We start from the raw sequence: 20,237 nt of genomic DNA, 5'->3' as shown, positions 1-20,237 counted from the left end.
CATGAATAGCGAATATTAAGATGATACCAGTCCTATCCGTCAATAAATAAAATAAAAATAGAATCCAAATCAAAACCGAGCTAACAAAATCAGAATATAAGCAAATTTGAGCGAACTGTTTTTACGACCTGATAAAAAGATGCCGCCAGTCTCGTGCGGATGTGACCTCACCCTAACGCTAGAAATGGAATGCGCGCGCATCTTAACAGTGCCGCGCTGGGAAGACGTTGGGGGGCGTGGCGTTCAGTCGTTACGCACATACGCCAGTACGCAACGCCGCGATAACACTCCCGGCAGATAACAGACAACGAAGATTAAACTGCCTTCCACCGTCGCCGCACACACACACACACGCAGCGCTGTAAAGTGGACTGTAAACCCACGACCAGCGGTCAAACTCTAGTCACTAGCCATTCCTGAACTCAGCGTTCACGATATTGTTGTTTGTGTGCGTGCGTCCCGAACGACGTAAATATGAACTCGTTCGTCTTTGAACTGGCACCGGTTCAACCGGCTGCATTATCACAGCTCTTTCTGCCTTCACTGATAAACACAGCGACCTCCGCAACTCATCCGGATTATATAGGAATAAAAAATTCTTTAAAGTGTTCTTTTTTACAGAGTCTGAATAACAAAATGGGCGACAGAGAATGAACAACGAGAACCATGAACCATTCATTTTTGGAGAACATTTTGTATGGTTTTTTCCTGTTGAGCGAACAACCAACCACTATTCCTTATACTGATAACAAGCCGGTAAATTACTCAGTAATTAGGAATACTAAAATTATAGAACTATGTTTTATAAGGAAATAATATGTTGAATTTATTACTGGATAACTGATTTTTTGTTTACGTGCCTTAAAATAATATTCTAAAAATACAAATAACTTATAAATATTGGACGAGACTTGAACAAACTAGTTGAGCATTGATCTAATTATACTCGTGCTTAAGGATGGCTTTGGATTTCTAAAAACAAATAACACCACACGCATTGCTAATGTCAACAAGTTTCTTTACATGCTATATGCGTCTATGGCAACCCTCACCAATAATTTACTAAATTCTGAGTTAAATGCCAGCTTAGACAAAACAATTGCAAATCATAAAATAAGAGCTCATTAAAAATGTACGTCAACTGCGCATACAGCCTAGTAGAGCAAGTAGGCAAGAGTAATATTTCAAAGACCTTTCGACTTAAAATAACACTTCTCACCTTTCCAAATAGGGTCATTCTAAATTGCTATAGCGCGGTACATCCCGAATTTCTGGGTCAGCGCAGTCCAGCGGACGAGGATGCTATTTCTCAAAAAACGGCTTCGACGTAGGCGGGGGTTACTCAATAAAACATTACAGGTAAAACGTGCACTGAAGCCAAATTAGCCGAACGTGATTGGCGCGACATCTTTTTATTCAGCAAACAGGTTAAACAAAGAAAACTAATAAAGCAATAACAAATGTACGGTGTGGAATACTAAGTAAAAATATTGATAAAAATTATGAAGTTAGGGAGGTACGTGCCGAAACAAACTGGTGAACGTGATTCGTGTAGAAAGTTCTCTTCTAGTCAGTTAGGTTCTCAGACAATCTTCAGACCGCTGGCAAAAGTATTTTCAGTCGTTTTGCAGTATCTGAACGTCATAATTCTGAACCAACTACAGGCCACTGTAAACTTTTGTTTAGGTATATAAACTCTTCAAAATCCAAGAATTTTGAGCAAAAGCAAGAGGGGCAAAATGTACCTGTCCTTTACATAAGCCTTAAAAAGAGGAGGGAAACCTTGGCCCAGCTGTGGGACCTCATGCTCCATAAACCAGTAACTATGATAATTAATTTCAGTCGATAAAATATGCGTTTTCAATATTCAGTAGCAAACCTCATCGTCGGCTTAAAGTCTAACTGGTTTCAGCTGAGTACCAGTGTTTTACAAGGAGCGACTGCCTATCTGACCTCAACCCTGTTACCTGGGCGACACGATACCCCTTGGCTAGTTCATTCAGTAACAAAGTCAACAGGCCCCACTTTGAAGTAAAAAATAGGCATCTATTTAAATGTTCCGAAACATTATTTAAAATTGAACAAGATTATTTTTAGCCCAATGTGTTGTACATTATTTTCCTTGGCCCTTCCCTTCCCTCTGCATATATTACGAGTATTACCCACTCTCTGTAATCATATGGTAAGGAGAGCAAACATGTCAACTGCAACGTTCTAACACAAGAATATGTACTTATTATATTCTTGACTTTTCCTTGTTGTTTCTTTGCAAAGGAGATTTCTTAGGACTTGTGGTTAAGGGAAATTGGGGTGGGGAATACGTTCGTATGTGTTATCCTGTGTATCGTTTGAGACTCTAGATAGAAGCAATTCCTGATGATTGTTGTAATAGAAATATTAACATGAACATTAACATGATTGAAAGTTAAGAATCTGAACGAATAAAGCGAGTAAATACTTTTAAAATATCTCAAGAAGTTTTAAATAAATTAGTTACTATAGATTAGAATAAATTAGATACACATCTAAATCACAAATATTGTGTACCTTTATCTTGTGCTTTAAATCATATAAATCGAATGAGGTTGTATAATTATTCAAAAGCATATAGTGCACCCCAAAAAGTCACGCATAACTCGGTTTTATTTATTTTGCGTGGAGCTGACACCAAGCAAAATATAATGAGCTCAAATTAATATTGGTATGGGCAGCCGAAGCTCATATTAAATTCTTCTACCAAAGTAAATATAATTAATGCAGTCCTCGGAAACACAGTGACTATTTGCAAGCAATTAATATGCCTTAAACTGTGGACACTTTCGCATAAATAACCAGTTTTCATTAAATTCACGTGGAAAGTTGACAAAGTACGTGAACACGGCAAAATATTTAATCATTTACTTCTTGATATCGGGTTGATATAATCAATATTGTAAGGTAACAAACGGAAATTAAATTTTAAAATGTGTTTTTACTGTAAAATTTTGATATTGATAAATTTTACGTTTAATCAATAAACCTTAATAATTGTAACCTAAATATTTATTGGACTAATTGTAGTCAGAGTGTTTTATCAATTACCTACATACATAGGCATCTGGCCTGCTGCCTCAAGCTGGCGCCCTTAGGATTTACCACCACGAGTCTATAAGTTCAAGAACATATAAAAAAGTATATAGTAGGTATAAGATGATATTACATAATTATATTTATTAAATACTGAATAAGCTTAGGATTAACCGTAACTTGGAGTTTTAACATTTATATCCATACCTTGATGGATTAAAACGATTGCGAGTATTCTGAGTTAAAATATTATATATATATGAATACCATATGGTATTTGGTAGGTACATATATTTTACTGCCTCGTAGTCTCAATTTTGAAATTTGGTTCTTGGGTTGGTCAAAGGCAGTAACTGAGATTCACTATTCATAGTCAGCAGAGCTCAGAGCCATCAATGTTGACCGAGTTACCCATTTATGTCAGGTAGGCAATCACTCCATGTAAATTCAGATTATCAAACCTGGCAAGTCTGGAAACCGATTCCAATATACCTTCAAAAGGCTATACTGAAATTGTGTATTTTCACTACACTTAAGTAAATAACGGTTACCTTAAAAAGACTCGCGATCCCGCCGCTTCTGCTCATGATTAAGGACTCCGGTTGGGTCCGAAACTAGTCGGGCTACCCCGATAAATACGCGTGAATAAACCGTTACATCATTTAATACCTTAAAAAGACCCAAAAGCAAAAAAAAACCAGAGCAACTTCATGTGAAATTCGAAGTTCAGCCATATATGATAAGACTAGAAGCCGCTATCATCTTGGGACAACAGTGTAACAAAGCTTAATTAGCTATTAAAGTTACCTTAAAGGTGATCTGAGACAAGTCTTAGAAGTCCATGTCGTACCTATTTTAGGATTCAATAGGTATAATACAAATTATTGATTGACACAAGAGTAAGGCAGAAGTTACAAATTGGTTCTGTCGCTACAGCGTTGAAACGTACCGCTACATATTGGCCCATGTCGATACAACGACAGGCGAAACGGTTTACAGGAGGTGTTCCTTTGTGTGTTACAACACTTTGTTAATTATTATTCGCACTACAAACACGCACTAAATGTAACATTTTGGTCTTGATTGAAAACTGATTGACCCATTTGAAATATTGTTTGTTTTTGTGTAATCAATAATTACAAATGATCTGGAAAACGACATTGACGGACTTTAATTCAAGTAGCTAAGACGACTTTGATATTTAAAGGTAAGTTAAAAATAAAAAATGGTCGATTATTATTCAGACCTTGAAATATAAACAAATTTAAAATTGCAAACAGCTTTGACCATCCTTCAAATTGATAACTATACTGTTATTTATCAATGACATTCATTTTTTGTTGCAATAATGGCAACAGAAATACATCATCCCTGTGACATATGTTAATGTCTAGATATCACGGTAAATAAGACACTCGTGTAACTATAAACAGACGGACGGACTGACAGTTTTGTGGAAATGTAGAAGGAATGAAGGAAGATGAAAAAAAAAATTCAAGCATATTGAGACATTTTTTTCATTGGGAAACAGCAAAAATAAGCTACATCAGACCATAATATTTATAATACTTCTTACTTGAACCTAGTTTAAACAAGATTACTATTTCAGACTACTATTTCACTCAAGCGACATTCCCTGTCAGAAAGCAAACAAGCCTTTCAAGATGTCAATTCAATAGACTGGTTTTTATCGCGACTTATAGTAGTTAAAGTATTAACACCAGTTTAAAGTATAGAAAGCTTAGTCAACAAGAGTGGTGGTATTACGTAATTAGCAATAGCAATACAAATTATTTTGTGATATTTCTGTCAAAGTTACATATTTTGTGCATAGCGTAGCATGACATAGCTAAACTATCGTTTTCCAGTGGCTTTTACAAGTAAACAAAAATGTTCGCTTCGAGGACATCAGGCAAGACGAGACTAGACCGTCAGATTACATATCTTGTAACACTAGCATGGCTCTAAAATATCATTCGCATGGAAAAAAACCGTCGAGTGTCTCTTTTAAGTACAATATAGAGCAATTAAACAAGAAAAAAATATCTAACGTGGTGTTATTGTCTTTATTATATACGTTGACGTATTCACAAAAATGTGCTGTGGCAGTTTATGGAAGCCTAAAGTTTATGTTGAAAACTTAGAAAAAATATTGTAAAAGATTATATTATTATATTAAGATATATTACATATATTATATTATATTATTATATTAATAAGATTATATTTGCATAATTTAATTTTAGCAAAAGTAAGAAATACACATTTTCCTCTTCGCTAAAGTGAACAAAATTCCTTCATGACTTACTATAAAATTAAATAACAATTCTTACGAATTAAATTATCATAAATACAGTGCACACATGAACTAAATGTCCACATCCGAGGTCAACACAAGTATAGACAGAATGTAACAATAAAACGTAGGGCCCCACAGACATGTCACATTAAAATGCAGTTACGATGTGACCCGTAAACTGACGGACCATTATTTATTGTCCGCCGGATTTTATAGCGGAGTCCCGAATAGAATTGTTTTACTTATCTTCCCAGAACAACAGTACTTAAATTGAATGATAGGGCTTAGGTATCAATTCAATTTATTTTTAAATAGGATAATTAATTTTAAGTGATAGATAAAGTGTTTCAAGTTTTGTACCGTTATTAAGTAAGTTTGGCAACCTTTCGGTACGGAACGGGGAACCATATTAATGAGGCACCGGTGTCTGTCTATCTGACCGTCGATTAGACAGCAATTTTTGTGATAGCTAAATAAACCCTAGCATATAATACACCTTTAATAAAAACCAAGATAAATTGGGAGCTAAGATGCTACTCACAGACCGATAGACTATTTTTGCAAGCTAAAAATGAAGATCAAGTTTAAGGTAATACATTTGTTGGGTGAAAAATAATTTGTGTTGAATTATATTTCTTTAGCCTTTTTATGAATTTAACGATTCCGACTAGTAAAGTTTTAAGAAAGAAAAGCTTTGTTTCACGTTCAAGATAACGAAGTATTTTCAATAACAAAATGATGCGAAAAATAATGTAATTTTAAATTTTATTATTTTTTAACCATTTTAATTTCCATTATTTTCCGAACCTATGTATATCATACACAAAAATACTTCTACTTCATATATTCATTTACTAACCTTTGGTAGTCACAACAAAAATACACATATTTAACAAAGTCCTGTAGAGCACACTACACATTTTGACAGGCTATTTTGAACTGACACAGATATTAAATTATTTTGATAAGGCTAATCTACCTACTTCCCTTCATGTTACAAAGGACTGTTCTATTTATAAAATGTATAATAAATATAGTAATAACTGAGTCAAGTGTGAGTCAGATACGCGACAAACCAGCTGTAGATGAACAAATCGGTTGCTAGGTGACAATAAATTTGAAAAAAAAAATCCGTATGAACTTTCTTTAACATGTCATTGTCTTTCTTATAATGGGAACTGAACCGCCACTAGTGTGAAAATTTTTAATGTTTAGTTATGTTGGTTCATTACAGCCTGGTAGTTTTTTTTTTAAAACGGATTCATTTTATCTGACTTTCTTTTCCAAAGTTATGAAAATTCGGTGTCAATACATTCTGTTGTATAATTTGCTTTACATTAAATGACCGAATGCCTATCAGTCGTATACTCTCTGATACTTTCAGACTATTATCAGTTTTAAATTTATTGTTTGTGTGGGTTTTTTACTTTATCAAAATAGGTTTCTCAAAGCTTATGTAATAAAATAACATTTGAAAAACGACCAAGCGATGAAAATAATGACTCACAAATTACTCAACATTAGGACATCTTATTTATATGAGAACAAGAGACTTAGAATTCTGCGAAAATTCTGACACAAGATCTCGGACACCAAGCCACTCTTAATTTGAAAACTCATTAAGATGCTCTCTATGCCGAATAAAATGGACACAAGTGATCGCAAATCAAACTGTATTCAGCAACCTCCGATACGCGACACTTGGTTTGAATATCGAACATGACCTCATTCGTTATTAAACCAACGAGGCGTTATATCGACCTCAAATCCATGTCTATTAATCCATGCAAAGACGGTAATGTATCTACCTCTGCGGGTCTTAGGAAGCCAGCCTTGTACGGTATACAAATTCTGTTCCTCCTGATTTAAGCCCATCCAAAGGCTGTCTGAAAAAGATCGCTCTTAGCGATAAGACCGCCCATTGTGGTACCATGTTGCTATTTATTTGTATCCAATCCTGTACTGATGATGTGCGCAAATAAGAATATTCTATCTATCTATCTATTTCTTGTAGGGTGTTAGGACGAAGCTGATAATATGCTTGGCGTTCTGAAGCCCTGGTAGCCTTTTTTTCCATTGTAGTCACGAGACTAAGAATGGCACTGAAGGCTACCAGGAGCAGTTAAATTTAACAACCCTTAATATAAATAGATGAGCTTTAGTCCTATATTAGATTAGAAAAGGTCAGTCCTACACTGGGCAGGTATTTTTGGAAATGATGTCAAATCGATTTTCAGAAAATATTATATTAGATCAAAAACTTTGATTGGGAACTTCTCGTGACGTCATAATATTCAGCATTTTTTTAAATCCCGACTTCATTTTCTTTACCGTCCTTAATTTTGATATGCTTCTATTTTTCTCCTTTTTTATGAAAAATAAAAAAGACTGAACCTTTTTACTCAATCGACTTACAAACACTTGATTTCTATTGTTCATTCGCCGTCATATATAAAAATATATACAGTTCTACACATCCCAAAACTTAATTCAATTCATAAGTACCTCCTTTATGACCAATTTCAACTCAATCGAACATCAAAAGAGTATATTTAGGTGAACTAAATGTGGTTTTATTTATCTATCGGAGCCCTCCACCTTCTATGGAATTGCCTCTGTTAGCTAGCCCGCCTTTGAGTGCTATCAACTTACAAACGTGACGTCAACATAGCAGCTAGGTAAACACTCTCAAGATATACGCTGCTACCTAAACACAAATGGCACTGAGTATGTTATGTCACTATGTTTTTTGTATTTAAATGTACAAAATGAATTTCTTTTCAAATTCCAACGCAAGAAAATGGTGTATGTGTGTCTATATGTTGCAACGTAGCATTTAAACGGATGAATCGATTTGGATACGGTTTTTTATTTGAAAACGGTTGTCTTTTGTTTGGTTCTTAGATTTATTTTGCCAAAATCGTTCCAGCCATTTCAAGATCATTAGTTTTTGTAACAAGGGTGATATAATATCTATTACATGGCACCTTAGCTCTTTATCAGATAAATTGGTTCGGTCAGATTTACTTTTTTTGGGATCTTTTTTTAATTTTACTTTGTGTCTATGTGACGTTATCTTATATATTGTTTTGTAATTTTTCTGAAGTATTTTGTAAAATTCTTATGAAAAGGAAAATTGAAAATTGGAAATTCTTATGAAAACAAAGCTTAACGAAAATATGAAAATTGAAAATTTACAAATACTTGATCAGAAATAAACATTTATTTTCGTTATTAAGCGGGTAAATCAGAGACATGACGTTAAACAACTCAAATTTCTCAGAAAACATAAAATTGAAAATGTTTCCGATTCTGCCAATACCAGATGGCGGTCTTTAAATCTGTTTGAACCAAAGCTGAGTCCGCAAGGATTCCGGGGCCGATTCACCTGTAATTATGGTCGTACCAGATAATTGAGGCGGACACAAAAGGCCCTGAATCATGCTGAACCAGCCGACACCAGCCTATCTTTAAGTAATTACAAATACTGATTTGTTCCATGGATTTTGAGAACGAAATATCAGGATGATGTGACGTTTTGGGAAACATCGTTTCTTTTTTAATAATTGTGTCACAAGACTCTTAGCCGTGCCAATTGTATTGTGATTGTGTGTTTAAAAAAAACAATTATTTATTTATAACATAACATACACAAAAAAAACAGTTTATACCAAATCGTTGGGCAGCCCTTATGCAAGAAACTTTCAGTTATCATCCTTAAACAATCATTTCTATTCACTACCACACCGTAAAATTAATATGTTCAAAAACAGATCCGAAATTAATTAACCTAAAGTAAATTTCATTTATTTCCAAAAATCATTTCAACATTTGTTGCCCTTAATCCCAGTTGAATTACGTTTTCATTCCCAAATGCATTATTCAAGCTTGATCTGACATTAAGTTTGAAAGATTAATCGATGCTGGTAATCACGGATTAGCGGAGTTCCACTCTCAAATGATCTTAGTTTAGGGTTTATTACTTGGTGTCTGACCTCGGAATCCCTGCTGTACCCTACTTAGATTTCATTATAGTTAGAATCAACCACAGGTCAAGCTTCATGGCTGAACTAAGTATGTTTAAATTAATTAGCGAAACGTTCATCATTAGTTAGAAAATTGTATTAGGTAGAGTATTCCACCACAGGGTATTGAGGTTACTTGCTACAGTGTAGCAGTTTAGTTGTAGCGCGGCAACAAAGTTGCTGCGAAAAATATTTGTTATAATTCAAGCTTCTGTTTGTTCCCACATATAAAACGCGTAGGATACAAATAAAACAGCGAAGGGCAACAATGTCAAGAATAAAAATAGATAAAATATTCGTGACGTTCGCTTTAAAAATATACGGAACGGTTCGTTTTTGTGCCTTTGCATACTCCCAGCGACAAATTAATCAAACAACCCCACATTTGTCACAAACGGATGGACGAACAGGAAATTAATGGATTGTAAGTTAAATGTCCATCAAGGTGCTTTAAAAATACCATATGGGATTCACATTACGCAGTATGCTCGTGTACAGAATAAGCGTCGAATCACTGAATGATTCGGAGATAGCAGTTGATTAGTATTGTATTTAAGCGTTCAAATTACTAGAACGATGGTAAAGAAGTAAATCTAGTATATTATGATAATCATAATATAACGGCTCACAAAAAATAAGGTTAATAGTACTGTATATCGACCAAGTCTTGGTCGATCTTTTGTAAAGAAGCAGAACCAAGACCATGGCAGAAAAATAATTAGTACTTACATTAAAAGACCGTACAAAAATTATGAACAGGGAAACATGTACGTTATTGCATGGTTTAAATATAAATACCTATTTTGACCATTTACACAATGAATCATTTAAAAGATTGAATATCGTTAAAAAACACTGTCAAACTTTGAAATAAGCCGTGTCATCTACCACCTAATTTTACTCTAGGTAACTGTAAGTCACCGTATTTTAATGCTGACTCCACTGAAAAATGTCAAACCGCCAGAAATTTGTACGTCGCGTCATAATTTTACGAGGCTACGTTAACTCACAAGTTAAACAAATTAGCAGTTTTAAAATGAGAAGGGCTACTTTCTGAGTCCATAAAATTTATATGAATACCCTCCGTACTCACTTGAGCCCCGCTTATTACACGCAATACATTAGCAACGGTTTTAAGCAACTCCATGTTCATATTTTAATTGATGTAATCTAAGGAAACGGCGCAATTAGTGGGGGTTGAAGGGACCCCGACACCTCACCGGCTAGGATAAGCTCTACCCGGCCAGCAGAGGGTAAAGCGTATGTAATAACTTCTAGGCAAGGCTTAGAAACCCTTCAAGAGTTTAACGAAGTTTAAATTAAAATATTATTAAGTTTTAAGCCTTCTCTTTTGTCAGCGCTCAGATGTTTTGTTGTCATTAAAGAGGTTTCGTAATTCGAGGTTTCATACTTACATCTTCACAGGAATGAATTAAATTCGGAGAATTGATTAATTATCAGCTTTGTATATTCTGTGAATAGTTAAAACTGAATGAACCTTTGAATTTTCATTCGTCGCTTAAGTTTCTCAAAACGATAATTATATTGTCAAAATCTACTAACTTCTGCTGTATAATTTAAGGTCAGATGGTGCTATAAATTAAAATTGGGAACTTAAAACTGGAATTGTTTTAAGCCTTTATTAGAGCCTTATCGGTCCTCGCATAGCGTTCAGCTTGAGCTTTTGTGATTCCTTGGCCTCTTTGGAGCTAGCCTTTTTCGAATACTTCATTAATTTGGGTCAAGCCATTCATTTGGAAGTAGCTTAACGAAAGCTCTTAAAGCCAATGGAACTTTTAATTGGGTAATCGAATATAGTACCTAGTGTTTTTTTCAGTGGGTACTATATTCAGCCTTTACTTAGGGTATTGAAGATATTAATTGATCTTTCCAGGGGCAAGTTTATTTTTGTTAAGCCTGGGTCGTTAATCATGAGCTGACGCCGATGCTGGTTCGAGAACTCGATATCAGGACATCAGGGTCTGTCGTTTCGGACAGTGCGTGCGTGTTCCACGCGGGCCTCGAAGAGATGTCAGCGAGCTCTGTGGAGCCTTTTAGGGTTGATGTCTACTGGGCCTGCGGGATTGTCTGAAAAAGTTACCGCGGCCCCGGTATACAAATAGTGAAGAAGGAACATGGTTGGGTTTTAGCCAGTCTGGTATTCCGTTCCACTCAACAGAAACCGGGAGGAGACATTCGTTGATGTTTATTCAGAGGAAAAAAGACCCTGAAGATAATAAACATAAGTTAGACTCTACATTTTGTATACTTTTTAACTTTAATTATATTAAAACGCCTGATAAATGTAACATTTTCCTTAAATAATGGTAAGCATCGGTAGTTTTGCTCAAAAACCTCAGTTCAGATAAATCCTGATTGTATTTTAATAGCAAAATGTTTACGAAGCAACGATTTGATATAATGTAAAAATAAAGCTATTAATATATTCAATGAGTTTCCTAATTTTTTTGTTTTTTTTTTCTCAATAATACTAAAGATAAATGGTGAAACAGATTGATTGACACCTGCATATTTTTGTAATGATTACTATTATCCAAAAAGTTGCCTTTTTCCACGGTCTGTTTTAACTCGTGTATTATAAAGAATTCTTGCATTGTTCAGAACCTTTTAATGTTATTGAATGTCGGCTCGGCTTCTGTTAAATTATTTACAATACAAATAAAATAATTATTATTGTACTAATTGTGTATACGTATATAGTTTCCGATTCGCAGCGCTTTCTGAATATTAAATAATAAAAAATCCGTAAAACTAGTTGCGTCAGCTCCGGTTACATAAAGGGTTCTATGATATCAATATGAAGCCTACCAATTGTATATCGTATGGACCTACTGAATTTCATATGAACCCATTAAAGTGCAATGGCGGAAATGTTTACTCGAAATTATTGCCAGAACATCGTTTAACGGTATATTGAGATGGGTATTATAACGTGTGTGTAGTACTGTAGAGCATAGACTTCTTTGACTTAGCTACTCTATCTAAGTAACAGGTCTTCTTCTCATCTCTCATAATCTCGTTTATATCAAGAATCTCCTCGAGGTTTTGTTTGCATGTTGTAAATTTAAGTCAAACACACCAAGGAGTCCAAAAATAAAACGGCTAATAATTTCGATTTACCTGCTACAAATTCAAGTAATATCGAAGTGTGACTATATTAAACTGCGAAGAGTTTCCGTATGGGAACTCATAACAAACCGTCAGCTTGTAACTCCACACTCTTGGGAAATCAAAGGAGGCGCATGGTACGAGCGTTCTTTAAAATTAAACTGAATCAGAGTCTCTACCAGCTCTCGTTGACAGACCTCTGCTGCAGTGGATAGAGCAAGACGGAGCTCTACATTTTAAAATACCTTGTCTCGCTTCCACAATCTTCAGGCCCAGGCCATTGAAGTTCCTGTTGATTCGTATTCTTGTTACAAATAGAATTACTTACCTGTTACCCTTTACCTGTTAGGTTGTTGCTCGTATTTCAAACGCACGCTTTTATTTCGGTCCGATAGGAATGAAAATGTTTTCGTGTAACGAGACTACCTACGCTATTTATTTGAATCCTTTTGGGTATTTTTAACTCATGTAGTATTTGATTTACGTGGGATTCGTAAAAATAGACTAACTTCTATGTATAATGTTGCCTTTACTTGAATGACTTACATAGTTCTTTGAAAGATAGCTACTTAATATGAATTTGGAAGACATTTTCGTACTAAGTTATGCTTATATGAATTAGCAGAACATTTCACATACATTTTGACGTTCATATAAAACAACAAGAAAATTTTGTCGCTAACTCTCACAAAGCGAGAAGTCAGAAAGTAAACCCTTTTAGCATTGGATCTTGTCTCTTAACTAAGTTGCTGCTTAAAGGGACTTGTTTGAACTGAATTTTGTTCTGAAAGATTAGAGAAGATAAACTCTTGGAGAATTAAGAGATTTGTAATTTACTTAAGATTTTAAAATAACGTTGACCGTAGAATCAAATTTTGCGGCTTCAGCTCCTCTAGCCAAATGAAGTTTCTACAATTTTTAACGTCTTTAGGAAACTGTATCTATTTAGATGACAAATCAAAGTCACGTGACATTTTAACATAATGTTTTCACATGAACGAGTTTATATATATACTCGTAACTAGGCTAAAGGTCTGGATAGACTAGACAGGATTTATGTCTATCAGCATTAGAAATAATAACCTGCTATATTAAAGGTATACCACAAGTCTTTTACAACAATGAAGCTTTGGCAATCACAAAATATTTTGACCCTCTTATGTTTTCCAATTGATTTAATCTAAAAGGAAAATAGTTGAAGAGAGTGAAGCATTCGACTCATCTTTTGATACTCAATCCTTTTCCAGTTCGGCGCATTTTCTTTACAAATTCGTGTTTACTATTCCAGATTTGCGATATCAGTTGCTGGGATTTCATTTGTTGGGCTCGCTGTACGTATTTGACGAAGCAGGGTATTTTAATCGAATGTATATTGTTATTTATGATACGATAAATATGTTTTGTCATAGTCATTGGTTTTTTTTCTGTTTTCAAACTGGTTGTCTTGTGGTGCATGTGGCTAAGTGCGTTGTACTGTAGTCTTCATAGTCTTGATTATTTGCTGCTAGAGAGCGGCTTCTTTCTTAGTGAGCATTACGTATACCGTATCCCTTGTATCTCGTAATAAGCTTTGCTCAACTGTCTATAAGTCCAAATTCTTTATTTTGATAAACGATTTATTGCTGACATTATTACTAATCAAGAATCACTTCACACCAACGAGACTGTTTCAGGTAATTTTAGTGATCACCTAAATGACTTTGTTTTCAACATCTTTTCATCAGTCTAAATGAATTCAACAAAATTTCGTAATAAAAAGCTAAAAATAAAATTGAAATATTCAATAGGGTTGTAAAATTTTTACTATGGTATTCATAAAAGCAGCTATAATCCCTTGACATGAGATACATGTCGACGAAGTCTGATACATACCGACAGCATGGAATAAAATACGTAAAATTTTTACGAACACATGAATATATAATTTGTATGGTATTACCAACTCAAATCTTTTTTTAGTTCAGTAGATTTTATTGATGTTACTTTAAATAGGATTATAATAAATTAAACGGTTTTCTACATATTGAGAAATGGATCAATGTTTATTCTTAGGCCTGTTGCAAATGAGACGAAACAAAGCTCATTTACATTCAATAGGGGAGATAATTAGATTAAATAAATAGGGATAATTCGATTTTTCGTCAAATCTTGATACAATGTAAAAATGAAAAATGCTTACTAAAACATTAATCATAACCTCTTTACTTAACACAAAAATAAAATATACATTTTCTCCTGAAGTACCCCCGCTTGCAGGTTAACTCGGCACTTTTTATCCCACGTCAACGGAAACTGCTTACTCAGCCACGGGTAAGATTTCCCCAGCTATGAATTACCAAGCTTCGCCGCTAACTGTGGAGAGATTCCCTTAAGTTATGTCTTTACCTAGGTATGTCGTTTTTCAACTGGGATTTCAAGGATCTGCCGAAATATGGTTTTCTGAGCTTCGATGCTTTGTAATGAACCAATGATTTTAGCTGGGAAACATGTTATAGACCCGAGAAATATAATCGGTTATTTTAATTAGCTTACAGTTCACGAAAATAACAACAATCTGCGGGACTAATAAAAAAATTGACTATATTATCAATATTTTTCAATTATGTTCAAAATCAGTAAGAATTTAATTGAGTCATTTTAGATAGTATGACAACTATGTTGATGTCATTGTATCCATCCATTATTATAATTACAATCCTACTATTCTGCATAGAGTTATGCAAAACCCAAAAATCCGTGTCAGTGAAGCTATTTAAAAACTGGTACCTCAAACCAAAAAATAAAATCTAGTTTGTCATGGTACCTTACAAACAATTGTCGACTAAAAAAGGGGTACCACAACTCCATGTATTAATTATAACCGCGACTGTCGCGGGAGACGCAATAAACCCGCGCATGACATCCCTGCGTCACATGGAAGCCACAAACCGCTTTGTTTTGAAGTTAACCCTAACAATACGAGCGAAACTTAATCGTTCCTTCGCTTATGATAGTAGTAATAAAGTTTATAAACGCGTATTATAAATAAGTAAAGGCTATAAGTATAGGCTTGAGTGAGAAGAAGAACAAATTTTTAAGATGAACGTGCAGTTTTAATTTCTACTACTATTACTACTGCTGGACGCCAGAGACAGGACATCGGCGCCCTGGTCGTCCGCAGCGAAGGTCGTGTGATGATCAGCCCAAATGCGTGAGGCACAGGCGGCCCGAAATCGCAGAAGATGGAGACGACTGGAAGAAAAAGTGGAGGAGGCTTTTGGTGAGCAGCAGGATCTAAGACTGGCATTTAAAAAAGGCTAATTTTAAAAACTTAACAAAATTTACAGTATGGATTTATTTAAAATGGAATATAAAGAAACGGTCCACAAAACCGATTGTATCAGTTAAAAGCTTGAATTAAACAAAGATACTGAATCAGGTCAACCCTTATCCTGTTTAAACACTACCAACGGACTTAACCAAGGAACTATCCAGTAATTTTAACTTTAATTCACAGAGGGATTTAAAAAAAACAGTACTTTTACTAAATACGAACTCTTTTTAGAATATAATTAAACTTCAAGCATTTGGTTTTCGTGATTCTGGGTTCAACGCATCAATCGCTTTACCAACTAGGAAACCGAAATCCTTAACCCAATGATCAATGATCAAATTAATATATTTACATTTATATCAATTTAAAAGTATCCGCTTTGCAGAGTTTTTAAGTATGTGATGTTTGTGATGGAAACAAATTCAGGACCTACGGAACCAATTTTAGTAATTATTTCGCAAATACAAAGTCACCTTATTTTTGAGTCTCATAGGTTTTAAAACACCCACAGGGTGTTGGGTCTGATATTATATAACAAAAGTAACTTTAACATATAATTCCCTTTTCTGTCAAGTCAATGGAAAATTTCCTTCAAGAAAATATGAATTCCAATATTTTAACACTAAAATAACTCGAATAAAACTATGTTGGAGGAAAGTAACGAACTTTGACCTGTTTGCCACGACTCGGGGCTAAACTTATTTCCTCTTGTATTGATTATGACGGCTCTCGTTGGAAGCCAATGAGTATTGGAATTTAATTTCAGTGTTGCGCTCCAGGCCGTTAAAGTAACTTTGATAATTTTGAATAACATTGTTGTATTACCGTTATGTTTATCCACTGTTCTCAAATCCCACTAAGTTATGTTAATGTATTTGTTATTTGAGCGTCAATAACTTGTTTGTTTGTTTGTTTGTGCTCACAAATGATTAGTATGGGTCATTGATTGGGCACCGTCTCAAATTAACGTTTTGTTTAATGCTGATATTTTAATTTTTTTATGGCATGGCCGCGTATTTTCCGCACCAAATAAGAATGAATTTGTGCTCCATCGTTATATTATAACTGCTAAATTGCGTATCGTAAATATTACTAGCAATTTTTTTATCTCTGTCTCCCAGTAAGACCTTTTTCATCATCAGCCTGTTTGTGCAAATATGTGAAAAAAAAAAACATGTTATTTCCACACAAACTTCTTCGCATCGCGACCGCTTCAGCCCGTGGTTAAGGACTCCGGTTGGGTCCGAAACTAGTCAGGTGATCGATACAATAATAATGCATTCACTCCACAAAAGATATTATAATAATGCGTACCATGATGTTATATAACAAGTACATTTTTCTTATCTACCTGTAAAAGTAGCGTTAATTACTGTGTACGTACAAGACTCGCGTGCAGACTAATGTCCCGTTTCCTTAACTCATCTTAATTACACTTATTTTAATGGCCGTTTCCTACAAGCACTGGTATAGCACAAAGCTGTAATTACAAATAATAGTTTTATCATAACAAAAACTAGAACTAAACTATTGTGCAAACAGTTATTTGTCGTTTAGCAGATTGCTTTTAATTCACTCTTGTTATTCTAGAAACTTTGATGCAACTCCGTCTGTTCAAGTGAATAAATAAAATAACATTAAATAGTCAATACGCCGATACATCTAAACGAAAAACGATATCGACGTATCGAGAGCAGAGGTCAAGAAAGTTGCAGGCGTTAATAAAAGATGGCAAAGAACAGCTCGCGACCCAGATAGAAGCAACACTTGGTAATGCTACAATGTTCCACATAATCTGTGGCTCGAGTGTTCTGAGACAGGATAGAGAACATACTCGTAACATTCTAGTCTGAAGTGTGCATGCGAGCGACGTGCAGTGCCCAGGAATTATAAACGCTGACTCCACCAAACTCACCTATTACTAGGGCTGTAAACCCGATGGCAATAAAAAGAACTTTATTTTCCCGATCTTTCGGCCGTAAAAGAGTAAGCATCGCTTTACTATGTAATTCCCTTTTACGCTCATTCGTATGACGTTCGCAGAAAGGGAATTCGTGTCCGTAGGAAACGTTTTTGAGCGCGAGCGTTGCGTAAAATTTAAATTGGCTCGTTTTCCATTTGCAAATTGTACGCGGTTTATGTACCTAGACGAAATATTATAAGGCTCTTTGTACCTTTATGAAGTGTTTCTCTTGGAGTGTTTGTGTTGCCTAAGCCGGCTTACAGTTGGACGGGACGCAAGCGGACTTATTTTATTTGATCGATCAATTGTTGGTGACGTTGGCAGTCGTGGTTGTCACATTTACTTTGTTGCTGAACGCTCGGGTTGTGAACAGCTTTTATTTTTTTTAAAGAATTCTATTTTTATGTTAAATTTGTTCTCGACGTATAAATTTTAAAATAAGACGCCTATCTAAATAAAACACTTATAGAATAAGTGTTTAAGCGCGACTCGTACTTGCGACACCGAGGGTTCTGTACAAATAGGCAAAAGAAAATAAAATCGGTTAAATGATAAATTTGTTTACTTTGTACGGCTTGTAAAACCCCTAAATTTATATGATGTCATACAAAAAATGTATGACAGTTACAACTGCTATCTTAATCCGCCGCTATTATTAACTGCTTGCTTAATCTCGATCGCTATCTTGTTTCATACGATATATTCTGGTGACATACGGGCAGTCAGACTGACAAACAGTAGTGCCTCAGTAATCGGACTCCGTTTTTAACCTCTTCAGTACAGTACCCTAAAAGCGAAGCAAATACAGTAAGGCATTAAGTCTGAAATCCTCTCAAGCTTAGCTCTGTCAAGAAGCATATTTTTCCTTTAAATATTAAATAATTTTAGAATGTAAAAGCTATTCTTACTTGTGGTAAAACGTATAAACCTTATAAAAAATATTACGTGACATTCATCTAGATGGCGTCCCATTTCTTGTCCACTAAACTTATTTAGTTGGAATAAAGACCGTTATTAAAGAACAAAATAGCCTTCGCATTATTTGTACCGTGTGCGTGTCTTTTATTAAGTATAAAACTTCAGAAGCTGTGGGAGGAATACCGATGAGCTCAATCACATAACTCGAGAATAAAAAGGGTAGCCCTTCGGAAGTTCGCTACTGGAGCGCGTCGATGGAGGCCACATGCAAATTGATTGAACATGGATTGAAAACGCCGTTCGTACGTAAATAAGAAAAGAAACGAAACATAAAAATCAATTTTTATTTTAACAATTTTCACTGTAATATCGTGTTCTGTTTACTGGTCTTTAGAGGCAAATAACTATGAAGAAATGCCGGGCCGCCACTTTCATTGGCCAATAAGGGAATATTTTCTCATTTATCTTCACCTTTTTAATTATATATTGTTTCGGTGAGTTGTTAAGACTAGACACTATTGTTGTAAACTTCAGAGCAAGTACTAAATCGGTTACCCTTTCTCAAAACTATTTATAAATGTCCACGAGCATATTTAGAAGTTCTCAAGTTATTCCACAGTGCTTTCCAGGGCTTGTCGAATTCAGCAAATACGTGACTGTTTTTTATCGCTCCTGCCCTTAAATTAATCACTTAAGGTACATAATTATTGCACGACTTATTGATTCCTTCCCATTCACCGACATACCGAGCGATTTTCTAACAAGTTGAATATTTCACTAGGCCACAGCTCCGGAAAACTTTCCCGATAAACTCTCAGCGACCACCGACTCGATTCTTCGAAAGAATTCGAAAATACTGAGCTACTGACGGTAAGTATAAAAGGCATTCACTCATTCAGAATCATTTACTACCGCTTCTTACAATACATTCTCTGCGTATTCCTCATAATAGTTTTAAAATGATCAATTAAAACTTATAAGTGGGAATTCACTTAAGAGAAGTTAAAGCGGATAATAATGATTGCTCTTGGAGTAAAACTCGTTTAAATCTAGTGCTCTCTGCGCTGGCAAACGGGCAGCGAGCGATTGGTGAACGAATCAAATCAAATCAATGGCTTCTTTAAATGAAATTCACAGCTCGTTCAGCTGTTAATGTGAACATATCGTTTTAATATATGATCTTTTTAGTATCCGAGGAATTCTACATTCTGCCCGAACATTCATAACGTTGGATGATATAAATATTCTCGGAAAAATGTATTTTTTGTAAGAGATATCTCTCTTTGTCACGTTCACGTGTATTGTACATACTGTAATACCGCATACAGTTTTAATCCCTCAAGATTTCACAGTTTTTTTATCACTTCTAATTAGTGGTCAAGAAGTCAAAAATTGGTAAAACGAACATAAATTATTTTATTAAAAACAGCACAGAATTAGCAGTTTGTGTTCAGTCTGAGCTTCTATCAACATTTCAAAATCCTTGCTCCAGTTTAAGCTCGTTTTTCGAGATAAAATCTGTTT

The sequence above is a fragment of the Trichoplusia ni genome, chromosome 8 (genome assembly GCF_003590095.1).
Source record: "Trichoplusia ni isolate ovarian cell line Hi5 chromosome 8, tn1, whole genome shotgun sequence".
Lineage (NCBI taxonomy): Eukaryota > Metazoa > Arthropoda > Insecta > Lepidoptera > Noctuidae > Trichoplusia > Trichoplusia ni.
This window is presented reverse-complemented; position numbering follows the sequence as displayed.